Source organism: Pleurodeles waltl, chromosome 8 (genome assembly GCF_031143425.1).
Source record: "Pleurodeles waltl isolate 20211129_DDA chromosome 8, aPleWal1.hap1.20221129, whole genome shotgun sequence".
Classification (NCBI taxonomy): domain Eukaryota; kingdom Metazoa; phylum Chordata; class Amphibia; order Caudata; family Salamandridae; genus Pleurodeles; species Pleurodeles waltl.
In genome coordinates this window covers 1,460,615,073-1,460,633,900 of record NC_090447.1, presented here as the reverse complement: position 1 = coordinate 1,460,633,900, position 18,828 = coordinate 1,460,615,073, and the positions used below count along the sequence as shown (strand labels likewise).

The following is an 18,828-nucleotide window of genomic DNA, read 5'->3' as shown; positions in this document are numbered from 1 at the left end:
TAATGATAAAGGTGGGTTCTACAGAAGTCAAAATGTTTGGAACACTACTCTAGATAAACTAATACTAAAGCTGGTGAGGGTGTACCAGATGGATTTCTTCCAGGGTTAACTACAGATGAGACAATGTCAGGACAGTAGCTCATTCCCTCTAAAAAACTAAACTGAAGTGAATCCCAGCTGCCCTGATCATGTTAAACGCTAAGAAAACTTTTGACAGGTTGAGCTGTGATTTTCTTGAAGCTGTCCTAAATAAAATAAAAATTGGTCCTAGGATGATGGGATGGTTATTGGATACTAAACAATCCCTAAAGGGCCGCATCAGAAATAATGGCACTAATTTACAAGGAGGGATTCCCCTGGGAAAAGGTACAAATGTCACTACATTTCCAGGTCTGATTCACTAGAAAGGACTGCCCCAGTCTCCTATTTTATTTGTGTTGATCATAGAACTTTTGTTTTTTCTTATTCATAGAACACAAGAGATAAGAGTACTCACTTTAGGAGCATAGAGCATAAAATAAGGCTAATTGCAGATGGCATCCTCCTCACAAACACAAACACAGTTGCTTCGCTTGTGGCTTTACTGCAGATCTTGGAGCAATTTGAAAAAGTGCCAGGATTTAAGCTAAATACTTATAAATCTGAGATCCTCAATATAAAAAAACACAAGATCAGGTTTTTGGATCTGAAAAATGTATCAAGACTGAAGTGGAAAGGTTCGTCCATATGGTATTTGTACCTCAACATTTCAGACTCAGTAAAAGAACGGGCACCCCCTAACTGGCCCTCCCTAAAGGCACCAGTCACCACAGATGTAATTAAATGGTGAGGGTTATAAATATTCTGGTTAGGACATGTTAGAAATTGAAGCAGATATTAGCAACAGCAACCACAATGCTAGTCAGGGTTAGTGTCAGGCAAATCCTAAATTTACCTTTGCTCACCCTGTGGTAGGCAGGCTTAACTAAGAGGCAGTGTGTAAACTATTTGTGCAACACTTCAAACAGTAAAACAGTCAAAACACCACACAAAAAGATTCCACACCAAGTTAAAATAATAGATTAAGATGTAATAAATAAAACAAGACCAAAACAACAAAACTCCTATTAGTAGAGCCAGAGTTATGATTTTTTTAAGAATAAACTGCAGCATAGTGCCTAAAAACATAAAGCCCCAAACACAACTATCTTGCCAGCCTAGACTGGGTCAAAGTCAAATGTTCGAATCATCAGTGATGAAGCACGGGTTGGACACAGTCCTGGTGAAGTTTTACCTTCTGATGAATTGTGCCAAGAGGCCAGTTCTCGAGGTAGAAGTTCTTCTGGAGCAAGTAGGGTGTCGCTGTTGATGGTTGGCAGAGCACAAAGAGCCAGCCAGTTGTTGGGGATGGATGAGCTAAGGCCTCACAGTCGCGAACGGTGATACTTGCTATGTGAAGAGACGAACTTGCGGCTGCTCACACTGGATTTCCAGGCAAGCGACGAGGTTCGGTAGTGAACGGGCATGTTCCCGAAGAGCCCAAATGCTTGACTTAAAGACCAGTTCCAAGGGCCTAGGACATGAGTGGCACCTTTTGGGGGGGTCAAGAGCTGGTTGAAGACAGGTCCAAGAGCTCTGTGGAAACTGTTATGTTACTTAGGCTCAGATTAGGAGGCTAGAGGACTAGACCTTTAAGTCACTCTGGGGTCCAGGATTCAAGATAGGCTTCAGGTCCAGTTTTTCCTGTCCAGGCAAGAGTGCAGAAGGTCAGCACAACAAGGCAGCAGCTCCCTCAGAGTAGCAGTCCGTTCAGCAGCACAGCAGTCCTTTTAACTGGCAGAGTTTCCACAGCTCCAGAAGTTTACTGAAGTGGTGGAGGTGTCAGAAGTCCAGTACTTATACCCAGTTGGGCCTTCGAAGTGTGGGAGACTTCAAAAGCACTTTTGAAGTGCACAGAGGTCCTGCTCTAGCTACAGACTCAGTACAGGGGGTTATGCAGCCCTTTGTGTGGGGACAGGACACAACCTATTCAAGTGTAAGAGAGGCTGTGCCCAGCTCCTCTCTCCCATCCTCCCAGAATGGCCCATCAAGTAACACCTAAACTCCCATGTGTCTGTCTGGGGGGAATACACAAAGCCTGACACGAACTTCCCACTGACCTCCTGAAGCATCCTCTCTGCCCAGGACATCACATCCACCATAAAATCCATCCACTCGAGAGCTCTCACAGACCCATGCCCGCACCACATCTTCAACCTTAGAAATCAAAAGAAAGGCCAGAAACTCAGCACCCTGCTCAACACCTCTATCACCACTGTAACATTTTCCTGATGCCTGGAAACAAGCCGAAATCCTACCACTACTCAAAAAACCCTCCGCTGACCCCAGCGAGCCAAACAACTACCATCCAATCTCCCTGCTCCCTGCTCCCATTCCCAGCGAAGGTACTGGGAAAGATCATCAATATGCAACTTATGACACACCTGGAGCAGAACCAGCTTTTCAGTGCCTCACAATCCAGCTTCCACAGCAATCACAGCACCAAATCTGTCTGCATTGCAGTCACCAATGACACCCAAACCCTCCTCAACCAACGAGAAACAGCAGCTTTGATCCTCCTCGGCCTCTCGGCAGCCTTAGACACCATATCCCACCACATGCTGATCAAAAGACTCCAATACATCGGCATCCAAGGGGACGCACTCAGATGCAACCCAGAAGAGCCCAAAGGATCTACCTCCCACCTTTAACCTCTGAATCCAAGGAGGAGCCCCATGCTCTTCAACACATATATAACACCACTGGCCAACATCACCAGATCCCACAGACTCAACATAATTTCCTACACAGACGACACCCAACTCATCCTCTGACTCACAACCTCTCCACCATCAGAACCAACTTCCACAGATGCATGACAAGTGTCGCTGACTGCATGAAGAACAATTGCCTGCAGCTGAACATAGACAAGACAGAAGTACTGATCTCTGGCAATAGCAGCAACACATGGGATGACTCCTGATGGCCATCAGACTTAGGACCCCCACCCACTCCCTCCGACCATGCCAGAAACCTTGGAATAATCATTAACAACAAGCTCACTATGAAATCACAGATCATCACCATCTCCTCCGTCTGCTTCCTCGCTTTGCTCATGCTACGAAAGATCTTCAAGTGGCTACATTGCAGTGTAGAACTGCACACACAGGCTCTGCAATGACAGGCCAGAGACAATGGTTAAAAATCTACTTAATTGGGTGGTATGATCAGTGTTCCAGGCCCAGAAGTAGCATTTAATTTTCAGGCCCTCAGCAGATGCAGCGCATTTTATTGGGGACATACACATAAATTAAGTATGCCAATTGTAGTTAAGCCGGTTTTACCATGTTTTAAGGAGAGAGCACAAGTACAGCAGCACTAGTTAGCAGGTGTAAAGTGCACACAGTCCTAATGCAAGCAAAAACTAGATCAGAAAATTGGAAGAGGTAGGCGAAAAGTTGAAGGGAAGACCACCAGAAGGCTGTCAGGTCTGAAAGGACAGATCAATGTCAATAAAAAGAACGTCCTACTACACTTGCTATACCTCTTCCAAACCCTGCTGACCATCATCCCACACACTGGATTGCTATCCCTATTGCAAACAATTCTGGCATTCATCTGGGCCAAGAACACAGGTAGAGTAACCAAGAAATTACTGATGGGCCTATGCGCGAATGGAAGTCTGCCGTGCCCTGATATATCGAATAATTACCGAGCTGCACACCTGGGAATTATAGTTGAATTGTCTCTCCATGAAAGAGAGAAATAATGGATAGATATGGAACAGCAAACACACTGAAGGTGATGGGAGGAATGCTAGCAATAAATCTAACCACTGGCAATTGTTTGAGGTAGCATTCCAACCCATTAATGAGGTGGCATGGTGGGCAAAATAATGATGGCCTGGAATGCAAGCAATCAACAGTGGTTAGATTTATCAAAAGCATCACCTTTTGTGTCCTCCATGATACCCCTTAAATGTCCCAGGGTATCCCTAGACATGGATCCTGTGCTCACTGTGCAGCTAGAACCAAGCTACACCAGACTGAAAAGCTCTAAACAGGGGGAAACCAGTCCCAGGTGACTTGTGTTCTTATTGAGGGAGGACCTGAACTGGAAGTTCAGGTTGGAGTGTCCTTACTCCAGTAGAGTCAAGACTGATTTGCATATGGAAGGGTTGAAACTGAGATGACATGGTGGGAAAAAATAAAGATGAGCTGGAATTATACCCTGGGCGATTGCCAGTGATTGGACTTATTGCAGGCACCCTCCCGTCACATTTTGTGTGCTTTATCTAATGCTGTAAGTGGTCAAGCGTATGCCCAGTATGGGTCCTATGTTCACTGTGCCACTAGACGCCACAGATCTGACAACTAGATGGTGTTCGCTCAGCATTACTGGATCTGGACTTCCAGGTCTTCAGGGTCCTTGTCTGCCAGAGTTCAGGGCGACCCCTTCCAATCACTATGTTGCTGCAGACACTAGTTAGTGTCTAAGCATGAAGTGCCTTCCAGAAAAGGCCCCAATATAGGAGAAAAAAGCCCAAGGCCAATCAGACTCCTTGACGACAATGATTGCACACAGGTTGAAGGGAGAGGTCAGGACTGGATATCTGCAAGAAGCGTTGAGGAAGCAACAGGAGAACCGGGATGCAGACAAAAGACTGGAAGCCAAACAAGGATAAAAATACTCCCAAGAAAAGGAATAAGAAGGCAGAAGTGAGAAACACTACCACTGAAGTACTCAAAGCTTTGCGATTCAAGGAGTAACCAGAAACTGCTCTTTTAATAGTAGAGCAAAAAGTTACATCAGCACACCATCTTGGATTGGATGTCTTTCCTATGTTTCCCATGAAAGGCTATTTTCGATTGGGAAGGTTTAAACTTTTCCAAAGCTTCAGTGAAGCACTCTGGGAAGAAGAAGGAAGACTAGTCTGGGAACGCTGTGAATGTTCCCAAGAATGGGCACAGGGAGAGGGATGCAGGACTGAGAGGCAGCACCAGTGGGGCAGCTGCTGTAAGGTTAGTTTCCTGGAGATAAACGTCAGCCTACCAGTCTGCCTGTGGTCCCTCCTGCCTGCCTCCGTCAGTACAGTCCATGCACCCCACCCATGGCAGGCTACTTCTGCTATTGACGGTAGTCAGGTGCACCACTGTGAGGCATCCTTCCCACAGACAGCAATTTCTGCTGGTGTCAGCAGGTGGGGGAGAACGCGCCAAAGTAGTGCAACACTGGAACTAAGCTACACCTGACTGAAGAGCCCCAATCAAAGCTAAACCAGTCCTGGGTTGTTTGTGTTCCAGAGAAGAGAGTAGCTGGCCTGGCAGTTTGAGCTGGATCATTCCTGCTGAAGCAGAGTCAGTACTGATTTACATATGGCTTGGTCCAAACTGAGGTAGCATGGTGTACAAAAGAATAATGGGATGGAATGCTACCCTGAGCAATTGCCAGTGGTTAGACTTATTGCAAGCATCCTCCCATCACCTTTTGTGTGTTTTATGTAATGCCCTATATGGCCAAGGGTATGTCCAGATGCGGGTAACATGCTCGCTGTGCCACTACAACCAAGCTACACCTGGCTGAAGATCCCCCTATTCCCATCATCTTTTGCGTGTTTCATACTTATGGAACAAGCCTTAGCAAGGAGACCATTACGTGTCACCTCCATGGCTGCCCAGGGAGCACAGACCAATAAATGTCTACGATAATGAAAACAACCTTGAAGGTTTGAGGTAAAAATGGTGTGCGCGTAGGTACAGGCTGTACTTGAGAGACAACAGCTGGTGGTAGCTGCACACAGAGTTACCTGTGGCTGTTTTAAACTGCAAATTTGACTTTACCCGTCAATATACCCCTTTTGACATGCTTAAACCTTCCTTTAAAATATTCACAAGTAACAAGTATTTAGGCCTTATTTCCCATTAAAGCAGGGTGCATACATTTAAAAGCAGGCCATGTAAAAATATTGAACATACCCTTGCAGTATCCCTGTGAGAAACTGGGTTGTTGTTAAAATCAGGTGTGAGCCCTGGTCAAGCAACAGCCACAATCGCTTGAAGGGTGAACCACAAAAAGTCACTAAATTAACCTGTGCTTAACTCCCGGTAGCTTGGCACAAAAAGCAGTCAGGCTTAACTTAGAGGCAATGTATAAAGTATTTAGGAAGTACACACACAGTAATAAAGTGAAAACACAACACAATGAAAATCCCAAACCAATTTAGAAAACTAGAGTAAATTGTTATAAATTATTTGACAACAAAACAACAACAATCCAGTCAGTAGTACAAAGGACCTCGTGTCAAGGAGATTGTTGTAGTGTTTCTCTAAAAGACCGTTCCTCTGAAAAAAGATGTGTAGTGGTTGCTTTCCTACTGCTTCTGTCAGTTTCATTCCCAAGCCTTCCTCAGCTGAATTGCTGAGGAAGGGTCTCCCGTTCCTGCTCGATTTGCTCACCAAGGATCAGGTTGTGATGATGGGAATAGGGTAAAATTACTCTGGTTGGATTTTTCATTCTTTCCCCTGCATAGGCTGACAATAACAGCAATCCTAGAATAGCTGAATTCTTACTGGGATAATTGTTGTTTGGAGGGGATTCCAACACAGTGTTTTGTGGGACTATAGATCTATCCTCTGCCAGGCATATCTGAGCATATATACCCAAGGCTGCGAAGAGGTGAGTGGAGGATGTAGGGTTGCTGGATGTTTGCGAATACAACATGGGATTATACACTATATTTCGGGGTTCATAAGACACACTCGAAAACAGACTTCTTTTCATTAAATAGGTCAGTCTTTGAGACAGCCTTTGATTCCCCGTTCGGAATGGGATGATTTCTGATCACTCCCCTGTAATATTGACACTTCGAGTTCTGTTGCCTAAATCTTCCAATACAGGGATATGGTGCCTCAATGAAATGAACTTTAGGGATGTCCATTGGGGCACCATTGAAGACGCAATACACAATTTCAAAGAAAATAGTACAGGACAGGCACCTATTGAAATACTCTGGTACACTGCAAAAGCACTGCAGGGACACTTATTCACCTGCGCTTTACCCGGTGTGTAAAAAGGCTAAGAATAAGAGATTAGAATTATAATCTTGGTGTCAGTAGCCCAAATTTGTAGGGTAGACTGTCAGTCCAGAATTTACCGAGCTCATCATACAACTAGATGATAGCTAGAGCATCTATTGATAGATGAAACTGTGTGTGTATTGCCCGAAAATATGAAACGTTGGGATAGGGGAAGTCAACCGCTTGCAGTACAAACCTGCAGTCATCTTCACAAAGTAGGGGATGGGTGAGTTGAACTGCATACTACCACGCTGACGATATTGCATGGGTTCATCATTATTTATATCAAGGTCAGAGGATAGATGATGCGACCCAGATTGATCACTTAGAGATTTGTTAACCTCTGAAAACATCTAACGAAATGTTTCGTTGGTCTCCCTAAAAAGCCCCCGCCAGAGGTGAAGGAAGCAATCCAAAGGATGCCATGTAGTAAATCTTCGAGGTCCGATGGTGCTTCCATTGCTTTCTATAAAGCATGCTAAGTCATTTTAGCTGAACCCCTCGCAATGTTTTCAACTACCTGGGATAGTCCAGGAGGGGACAGAGTCAGTGGAGTCATTGATCTTTTCCACTGAAACCAGAGACCCTAAATTATGTAGCACTTATCGCCCAATAGCGTTACTCATTCATAATATAAACATATTTTCTTGAATTTTGGTTTTCATTCTCCATTCCATCTGATATACTCATACCTGTCAAGTTTCATTACGGGTTGCCAATCATAAGATAACACCAAAGTAGTAGCAAACCTAGTAGACATAGCAATAAAGAACCAAGGGCCAGATGTAGCAACCCTTTTGCGAGTCGCAAACGGCGAAAATCGCCGTTTGCGACTCGCAAACGTGGGTTTGCAATGCACAAATGCATATTGCGAGTCGTTACCGACTCGCAATATGCATTTGCGACTCGCAAATAGGAAGGGGTGTTCCCTTCCTATTTGCGAGTCGGAGTGGTATGCAACTCCATTTGCGACCCCGTATGCGGTCGCAAATGGAGTCGCAGTTACCATCCACTTGAAGTGGATGGTAACCCACTCGCAAACGGGAAGGGGTCCCCATGGGACCCCTTCCCCTTTGTGAATGGACCCCAAATTATTTTTTCAGGGCAGGGAGTGGTCCAAGGGACCACTCCCTGCCCTGAAAAAACCGAAACAAAAGGTTTCGGATGTTTTTGAAATGCAGCTCGTTTTCCTGTGAGGAAAACGGGCTGCACTTCAAAAAAAAAAAAAACCTTTATTTAAAAGGCAGGTCGCTAACATGGAGGCCTGCTGACATCAGCAGGCCTCCATGTTAGCGAGTGCCTATACTCGCAATGGGGTCGCAAACTGCGACCCACCTCATAAATATTTATGAGGTGGGTCTTTGCGACCCCATTGCGAGTTGCAGAAGGTGTCTGAGACACCTTTCTGCATGTCAAATTGCGACTTGCAATTTGCGAGTCGCACAGACTCGCAAATTGCAAGTCGCAATTTGATTTTTTCCTACATCTGGCCCCAAGTCCCAATGGCCCTTCTGTTTTTTTGACACAGAAAAGGCTTTTGACTAGGTCGACTGGCAATTTATATCTTAATCTGGAATAGCTCTAGGCCCTATGATAACTTGTTTTATATCATCTATCTTCGTTTGGCCGTCAAAATACATTAGGATTAATGTGGAAATGTCCAACCACATTCATATTTCAAGGGGCATGAGACGGGGTGCCCCCATCATCCCTAATATTTACTCTCACAATGGAATCACTATTAGAAAAATTAAATGATAGCCAGGTCATAAAAAGAATGGTCATAAGAACTGGGGTGCATAGGATTGTTTTATTTGCAGACTCTGTTCTTTGGTTCTTGTTGGGCCCTGCAAATGCCGACTTTAATAGACGAACTAGAGAGGCTATCAAGAATCTCAATGTGTAAAGCTAATTATTCAAAAACCCAAGGAATGAGAATTGCAGATGACAAGTGGCATGCCGCCCCCGTCTACATAGACGGGTCTTCCTATCTAGTAATGGTTCCATCGTTATATGGGAGTTAATAGCCCCAGCACTTGTAATGCTCTCTATTTCTGAAATGTCCTAAAGTAGCTGTAAGTCCTCATAAATGACCTAAGTATGTGGGTAATTCTGAAGTTTTCCTGTTTCAGTAAAATCGGTAATGTGTAAAATGAACGTCCTACTCTGCCTCCTTTGCCTAGTACTCTGTTCTCATTAGGGGGCCAGATGTGGGAAAACTCCATTAATATTAATGAGGTTGGTCGCAATTTGCGACCCCCTTGCGACTCGCAGCACTCACAGGGATGGTGGCCTGCTGGAGACAGCAGACCACCATGTCTGTAACTGCTTTTCAATAAAGCAGTTTTCTTTTTTTGTAATGCAGCCCGTTTTCCTTAAAGGAAAACGAGATGCATTATAAAATTGAAAAATGAAATGTGTCGTGTTTTCAAGGCCATTCACAAAGGGGAAGGGGTCCCATGGTGACCCCTTCCCTTTTGCGAATGGGTTACCACCAGTGTGACACTGGGGGTAACTGCGATTGCTTTGCGACCGCGTTCGCGGTCACAAAGCAATCCTGCATCGCGCTGCGACTCGCAAATAGGAAGGGGAACACTCCTTCCTATTTACGACTCGCAGTCCAGTTTTGCGAATTGGTAACCAGGTTACTGACTCGCAAAATGGGAATGGGCATCACAATGTGGGTTTTGTGCCTCGCAAACAGCGATTTACGTTGTTTGCGATGCGAAAAAACCTTTCTACATCTGGCCCTAGATTCCCAAGGCAAGTGGTAGGTGATTTAGATATACAGAAGTATTTACTTAGCTTTAAATGAGGAGCTAAAGCCCATAGAGTTTCTAAGTTGAACCAATTTAGGAAACCTTCAGAGGGAGGATTCGGTATTCTGGATATTCCCTACTGTGCATAAATAGCCTAGATCCGCCCAGAACTGAAGGGGTCGGGTAGGGCGAGCAGAAATCTGTGGGTGGTGGAGGGAGATTAGGTACAAACTCAGTACATTTTGTGGCCACCTCCAAGCCACTGACCCAATGCTAAATGTTTGTTTTCTACCCGGGTCCTACTCGCTTATTGCAACAGTCTGGTTCAAAGTAAGGGGTGACATTGTTCCCTTCTCCCTGACACCATTACAAAAACACAGTTCACTCTAGCTTTGATAGAGCCACATTTCAATAGTTATTGTGCCTCGGTTCTCAATTATTGGGTACTTATTTGAGAGGGGGCTGCCAAGAGCTAGGGAAGGCTGCGTTCCAAGATTCTGACTGGCCCTAGGGGATGGATTCAGATTGACACAATCAGTGGGTTTGTTCTGAAGTGTAACAGGAGAGAGATGTTACGGGCATGACTCTGGTGGAAACGCTTTCTCTAATGGTTATACCACTGAATAACAACACCCAGAATATCGTGATACAAGAATATTGAGGACAGAATGTTGAGGGACAAAACATTGAAAGGTAAGTGCATATAGGGAAGTATAGATTTATTATTCTCAACTCCGCATCTATGTATCTTGAAGATGTGTATCTACCTATTGCCAAGGTACACATATGAGGAGTTAGGTATGGAAAATCTAAACTCATTTGCTTGCCAGTATTTTATTGTTTATATTTTTGTCCTCAGTATCGTGCTCCATTGATATTCTGTTATCAATATTCAGGGTGCACACCCTCCAAACGTTGTTTGGCATTAGATGCAAGTCAGACGGCTGTTAGCCATATCGATATGTGCCAATGGGAGAAAAACATAGACTTGGAGATAACGGAGGATGCATGTAATACAATCTAGATAGGTCACAGTCAGCATTGCTATCATCTGAGAGGCCTTCTGCAGGTCCAGAAGTGAACAGAAGAGTATGTCTGAAAGCCCTATTTTTATACCTGATGCCCCCTTTGAAGTGGAATAAACTTCTGGATTTTTTTCTCCACAGAAGTGTCTGGAATATTCTGCCTCCCTGCCCTGGTCTGACCGAAGGGTCAATAGGCTAGTGTAAAGTAATTTAGTGTATGAGCTGAGCCAGTGTCTTTTATGTGCAAGTAGGACTGTGCACAGCTCCCCTTCATCCTGCCTTGGATGGCCCATCCTGCCAACAACTAGCTTCTTTTTTGTGTGGCAGTCTGGGAGGAATACACAATGGCTAAATGCCAACTTCACACTATTCATGTGATCCAGGAAACACACTGCAGGCACCAAATGGATAGGACAAGAAAATGTCAACTTTCTAATAGTAGTATATTCAGAATTGTTATTAAATCTAATAAAGAGGATTTTTATATTATATACCAGTTTACAATAAACTTATAAGTAAATTAAATATGCCAATCAGGTGTAAGGCAATTTTACAATGTTTAAAGAAGAGAGCACAAGCATGTCAGCACTGGTTAGCAGTGGTAAAGTGCATAGAGTCCTAAGGCCAACAAAAGCGAATTCAGCAAAACAGGACAAGCGATGCCAAAGGTTTTGGAGGTGACCCTGTAGAGAGTGCCAAGTCCAACTGGGCATCTAAGATATCAATCCAGACCCAGTACACGGAGAATACCTATACATTCATAGCCCATTTGTACTTGACCTTGGTAAACTGAGAGCTATGTTTGTGGGATCTGACACACCTCTCTATGACATGCAGCTGCACTCTACTATACAACACACCACTCCTCTCTACGCCACTCCACTCTACAACACTATACTCCACTCTATACCCCTCCACTCTATGTCACCCTGCAACATGCCACTCCACTTCATTCCACTTAATGACAGGCCACTCTACTTTATGAGATGCCAATGCACTCTACACCGCTCCACCCTACAACACTCTACTCCACTCTATGCCCCTCCACTCTACAATATGCAAGTCCACTCCACTCTATGATATGCCATTCCACTCTACTGTACAACAGATCACTGGACTTGGCTCCATTCCATTCTACAACACTCTACTCAACTCTATCTCCCTCCACTCTACAACCGCTACTGCACTCTATGACAGGTAGCAAAGAGAAAAGCTCCAACACAATCAAATCCCCCTGTTTCTTCCTGCGCTCCACCTCCTGTTCCTCCTCGTCTTCCTCCTCCATAAGCAGGACAGGATGTTATTGGTCAGCCATTGCTTGCCATCATCCACACCTTCATCACAGGCCACACTAAGAGGGGCTGCCTCCCATCCTTCACATCCAAACCTAAGAGCAACATATACAGCATCCCCAAGGGATCCTCTCTCAGCCCCATTCTGTTCAAAGATCATGTGACACTGCTGGCCGAGATTGTTTGTTCCAATGGACTCAAAATCATCTCTTACGCCGAAGCCTCCCAACCAATAGTCTCCCTCGCCGAAGACCATGCCTCCCCCAGAGAAAACAATGCCATGACACACATTTCAGATTGAATTAAATACAACTGCCTGAAACTGAGCACGGACAAGACCGAAGTGCTCATCTTCGGAAGCAACCCCTTCCTAGGTGATGACTCCTGGTTGCGCTCCACACTTGGACAACCTCCATCACCGACGGACCATGCCCACAACCTTGGCATCATCATTGACAGCAAACTCACCTTCAAACAACAGATAAACGCAGTGACCTCTGCGAGATTCCACAACCTCTGCACGCTGCAGAAGATCTTCAAATGGACCTTCCTCAAAAACTCAGTAAGACAGTCAGTGAAGCCATCATCACCAGCAGACTTGACTACGTAAACGCCACGCCTACTGCATTCACCACCTCCAGACCATCCAGAACGCAGCAGCGAGACTCGTCCTAGACCTTCCCAGAAGAACCCACATAACCCCCCACCTCTACTTTGGCTGCCGGTGCACAAGAGATGCAAATTCAAAGTTCTCACCATCACCTACAAAGCCCTCCACAACATCGGACCCAAGCTAATCAACTGCAGACTCTCCTTCCACCAGCCAATAGGGAGCTCTGCTCGAGAATGCTCGCCTTTGCCCATGTCCTGAGAATCGAACGCAGTACCTGCAGAGGACGATCCTTCCCCTACGCAGCTGCCAAGAACTGGAACAACCTCCCCCCACCAGAAAAAAACTCTAGATATGGCTCTTCAAGGAGTAGCCTGGACACACAGTGACAATCTTACATGCCTGGATACCCCTTGGGGTGATAAGCCATGCTTTACAAATATGATGATTGATTGATTGCTGTACTGAAAAATCTCAGAGGTGACTTGCAAAGATAAGATTTTCCCTCTGGGAAAGAGTACAACATTTACCTTTGAAGATCTCAGTTCAAATCGATTAAAGGGGAGTACACTTCATGTTTCTTACCATGAACTGAGTTGTAAGCCAATGTAATGTGGTTCAACATAAATAAAAGTACTGCAGTAGTATCTCTATACTATTGCAGCAACAATATAGTTCATAAGCACAACGTCTAGTTTCAGTCATATACAATTTAAAAACATAATTAGCCATGAAGCATTACATTCATAGATTAAATTAAATATAATTCTTTGTGTAAATATAATTTTAAAAATTCACTGAAGCATTGCAGTACTTTTGCAGAAACAAATAAAAGCAAAGTGATTACACAGACAACGCTGATGTTCATAATAGACTTTGGCCTACCACACAAATACAGCAGTGCCAAAAATGTTTTTTTTAAGTAATAACATATTAAACAACATTTAATCAAAAACAATTAAAAACTCAATGAAAAAAGAAAGGATAAATATGATTTATAGTTAGGAAAATGTGATCTGATATTGCTATACAAAAACAACATAAACTACACAAACCTTAAAAATTAAAAAGTAATAGTTATAACTTTACACCCCGCCAAAAAATTACTATAACTTGTGCTCCTATGTACAGAGTCTTGTCAACTACCTAGCCACAATACATTAACTACGTCAATCAATCAAGGGGGCTTTGTAGAGTGTGAACTTGTCATCCCGGAGGGTCTCCAGGCTCTGGAGGGATGCTGCTGGCGATGGTGGTCAAAGAGCCAAGTCTTGAGCTGCTTTCCGAAGCCCTTCAGAGAAGGCGAGGTGCATAGGTGGAGGGGGAGGTTGTTCCAGGAACTAGTGGCCCGTGGGAGAAGGAGTGTCCTGCGAAGCATTTGCGGTGGATGCGAGAGGCATGGGCCTGGGTGAGGGAGGCTGAGCAGAGTTCTCCAGTCGTTCGGTGGAATATGAGGCGGTTGTTGATGTAGATGGGTCCAGCATTGTGGAAGGCCTTGTATGCATGCATGAGGAGGTTGAAGAGGTATCTCTGCTGGGCGGGGAGCCAGTGGAGGGCCCTGAGGTGGGAAGTGATGCTGGTTCTTTTGGGGAGGTGAAGGACGAGTCTTGCTGCTGGGTTCTAGGTGGTCTGGAGGCGGTTCATGAGCTGTTTCAGGCATAGAGCACATTGCCGTAGTTGAGTTGGCTTGTGATGAGGACCTTGGTGACTTTTCCTGGTAGAGATGGCAATCCATCGGAAGATCTGACGGAGCATGCGGAGGACGTGGAAGAAGGCAGATGAGACGGTGTTGATCCGTTGCTTTATGGTTAGTTGGGTATCCAGGATAATCCCTAGGTCGCATGCATAGTTGGTGGGTGTGGGTGGGGGACTGAGGGCGCAGGGCCACCACGTGTCATCCCAGGGGGAGAGCTTGTTCCTGAAGATGACGATCTCAGTTTTGTCTGAATTTAGCTTGAGGCAGTTGGTCCTCATCCAGGTGGTGATGTCGTTCATGTTGTTTTGGAATTTGGTTTGAGTGGTGGCGGCGTCATCTGTGAGGAATAGGACAAGCTGGTTGTTATGGGTGTAGGAGACGATGTTGAGTCCGTGGGAGCGTACGATGCCTGCCAGTCGAGTCATGTTGGTGTTGAAGAGGGTGGGGCTGAGAAAGGAGCCCTGGAGGACACAACAGATTATGCCTTTGGGTGCAGAGATGAAGGGAGGCATAATGTATGCAAGGGAGCATTTCTCCTGTTAGGGGGGCCGAAAAAATGGCGCAAGGACATCTAACAGATCTCCTTGCGTTGTTTGCTTTGGCACTTTTAACACCTGCTAGAAGCAGGGGCTAAAAGGGGGCCCTTCTGTACTCTGCAGGGGTAGCGCCAAAACTGTTGTGCTACTACTGCAGAGTACATCAATAGTGTCATATAAAATTACGCTATTGCCCCCTATGTTGTGCAATGGTGTGCCATATTTTAAATATGGCGCACATATGGTGGAGGTAGGGGGGCGCGCTAAGGGGTGCAAGGAAAGTACTGCTGCACTGTGTGCAACACCACTTTCCTTAAATCTGCACCTTAATATCTGGCATTCTGCGCTGTCAGGTTCTGCACTAAAACTCATTTTTTTGGTTCCTGAGCTAACAGGTGAGAAGGGTCAAAGGGTGAATGACTTTTATTACCCCTGGTCCACAAAATGCCTTTTTAATAAAAAGATACGGTACTTAGAATGATCATTCTCCTAGTCGTCTTTCAAAAGTTACTGACGGTTCTACTGAGTCACGCTGCATTGCTGCAGGCTATTTTCTGTACAATGACCGCATCAAGGGTTTCCTCTCCAACTGGTCATTTTTTAGTTAATAATGGAGTACGCAGGGGCATATTTATACTCTGTTTGCGCCGGAATTGAGTTGTTTTTTTTTATGCAATTCCGACGCAAAACTAACTCCATATTTATACTTTGGCGTAGACGCGTCTAGCGCCAAAGTCCATGGAGTTTGCGTCATTTTTTAGCGTGGACACCTACTTTGCGTTAATGATATGCAAGGTTGGTGTTCCTGCCTAAAAAATTGACTCCGAGGCATGTGCGCCGTATTTACACTCCCGGGCAAAATTCACGCCCGGGAGTGGGCGGGTAAAAAAAAATGACGTCCAGCCGCTTTTGACCCGTTTTTTAGCGCCTGGACAAGGCAGGCGTTAAGGGACCTGTGGGCTCGGAAGGAGCCCAGAGGTGCCCTCCCATGCCCCCAGGGACACCCCCTGCCACCCTTGCCCACCCCAGGAGGACACCCAAGGATGGAGGGACCCATCCCAGGGACATTAAGGTAAGTTCAGGTAAGTATTTTTTTTTTATTTTTTTGTGGCATAGGGGGGCCTGATTTGTGCCCCCCTACATGCCACTATGCCCAATGACCATGCCCAGGGGACAGAAGTCCCCTGGGCATGGCCATTGGGCAAGGGGGCATGACTCCTGTCTTTGCTAAAACAGGAGTCATTTCAATGGGGGTTGGGAGTCGAAAGAAATGGCGCAAATCGGGTTGAGGCGAAAAATTTGCCTCAGCCTGACTTGCCCCATTTTTTGGCGCCCAAGCTCCATATTCCCCTACGCCGGCGCTGCCTGGTGTACGTCATTTTTTTTTCACGCACACCAGGCAGCGCCGGCGGCAAATTTTTTTGACGCAAAACTACGTTAGCGCAGTTTTGCGTCAAAAAGTATAAATATGGCCCGCAGTATTTACAGTAAGAGCTAATAGAACCAAATGTGTTTCACTTGTATAATCAAGAAAAAGAAAAGAGCAATAAACTTTGACTGCATTATTTTGGTCACCTATTAGAGTTCAGAAAAAAGGCTACCGCTTTGAAAGAAATGGCAAAAAAATTATCTAACCTGATAAAATGTTAGAAATGCGAACTAAATGAAAGTCATCCATTTAAATACCTAGATTAACAAATTGATCAATGTATAATTTGTTATAAATTAGAAATAAAAAATGAACGTGTTACTTTTAAAAACTGTTTTCTTCCCTAAATGTGTGATTCCTTTTCCCATGGGCCGTCTGATAAAATGATGAGTAAATTAGATTGCGTCACCTCCTCAAATTAACAGTGATGAACTACCTCAGCACAAAGCATTTTGGGCTTAATGCATTTTAGAAAAAAAGAGTTAACTTTCCCTTAAAAACACTAAAAGGTTTCAACCAACCAAAATGAGACACTGCATTTTTCATAACAACTGCATTCTGTTTTACCGATACTGATTCCGGCAATAAACAGGACGAGGACCACGGTATAGCTCTGAGGCACTCAGCGAAAGAGCTGGTGGGAAGTTGGTTGGAGTAGACGGGGCCAAGGTGGCTTTTAACAGCGTGTCTTAGACTAAGAAGGCTACGAAAACTAAAGCGTATGCTCTGTACTTGGATGGAGTGGTTTACAAAGTTGATTACTACTGAATAGTCAGTGGGCATCTCTTATCTTTTTTTCGCAGATCTTCCTATATGTAGACTAAGGAAGCTCCTCTTCTTCTGTGCGGTCTGAACCCAGCTGGGGCATGCCCTAGAACAGCGGTTCTTAACCTTTTAACTGGGGTGTGAGGGAGCATTTAAGCAGTTTCAATGATTTGAATGTCAAAACTGTACAGAAAAAAACCTGTGTATCAAATACACAAAGTATGACATATTTTATTTAATGTGCACTCAAAGTAAATTAACTTTTTAATTTTATTCTGAAAGTTGGAACATTTAAAAATGTATTGTATTTCAAAAAGACCAAGGGGCATATTTAAGACCGCCACCTTAGAGCCCCCATAGCATATTTATTTTTACGCTAAGGCGGTGCTAACGTGGCTTTTCTTCTGCACCATATTTACAAAGTGACGTAATGCATGCATTGCGCCACTGAGAAAGATCAAGGCCCATATTTATACTTTTTTAGCCCTGCATTTGCGGCTTTTTTTGATGCAAAATCGGAGCAAACTTACAAAATACAACTGTATTTTGTAAGTTTGTGCCACTTTTGCAGCAAAAAGCGGCGCAAACGTGATGCAGAAAAAAGCATAAATATGGGCCCAAATTTTATTAACAAATTAGTGGCACAGAAGAAAGCATTTGGCGAACAATTAATCTACATTTAAAGGCCTAACAGAGAAAATTACTTGAGTTGTAAACTTTGCATGTTTGAATTATGGTGAACCACGTGGTCACTACTCATATTAAACACCACTTTTGAACATGAGAGTTTTGCATTAATATTATATGAGGTACTAATGTAAATGAATATTAAAATGTGGATTAAGAATTGAAAGCAATAAATGAATATGAATTAATCGTATTTATATTGAATTAAATGAATTTTGTTGATGTTGTTTACATGTGTACAGAAAAATAAATGAACATTTAAATTAATTTTTGAGATGTTATACATAACGTTTGCAATTAAATCATTTGCTTTGCATATTTGAATTTAAGGTGAGCAATAGGTTTATTAATGTATTTATGTATATTAAGGCTTTCTTGGCTTGACTAGGCCTGAGACTCATTTTGCAGCAAGTAATGGAAAATTACTTGTTTATTCTGTCCCCTTCTGACCTGAATTCTTTTTCTAGGCTGCTAAGGAGAATGTTGAATGTCCTATTGTATTGTAGGCAAGAGATATATTATAGACGCAACATTGTTACACTACTTGTTCTAGTTGTTGAATAGGACAGAAAATCTGTAGTTCTCATGTGAAAAGCATTGGATTAGTTTATTGTGTGTGAGAAAAGATCTTAAGTAACACATTACTAGAAAATGTAATATTTTGTTAGTAACCAGTAAATTAGATACATGAAAATGCACTTTGCGGGAAGATTTTGAAAGTAACAGAATTTGGTGGTGCCATCTACAGTGAATGGATGCTAAATCAGATGTCTGAAATGCACCCACCTAAAGGACCAATGAATGGATTTTGCATACTTCTAATTTTTGAAGAAATTGGAAACTAGTAGTCAGTTCTCTTCCTGCCTCGAAGCTGTCCAGAACCCTGTTTGAGTCTGATATCATATTTGATTCTTTCTAAGTCCCTTGATGAGTTT

General features: G+C 44.0%; 1 protein-coding gene across 2 annotated transcripts in view; it reads left to right on the top strand.

Annotated features, from left to right (window-relative positions):
- The window catches only part of ZBTB20 (zinc finger and BTB domain containing 20), a 4,633,203-nt gene that overhangs the window by 2,167,257 nt on the left and 2,447,118 nt on the right, over nt 1-18,828 (top strand). The gene's annotated exons all lie outside the window — the stretch shown is intronic.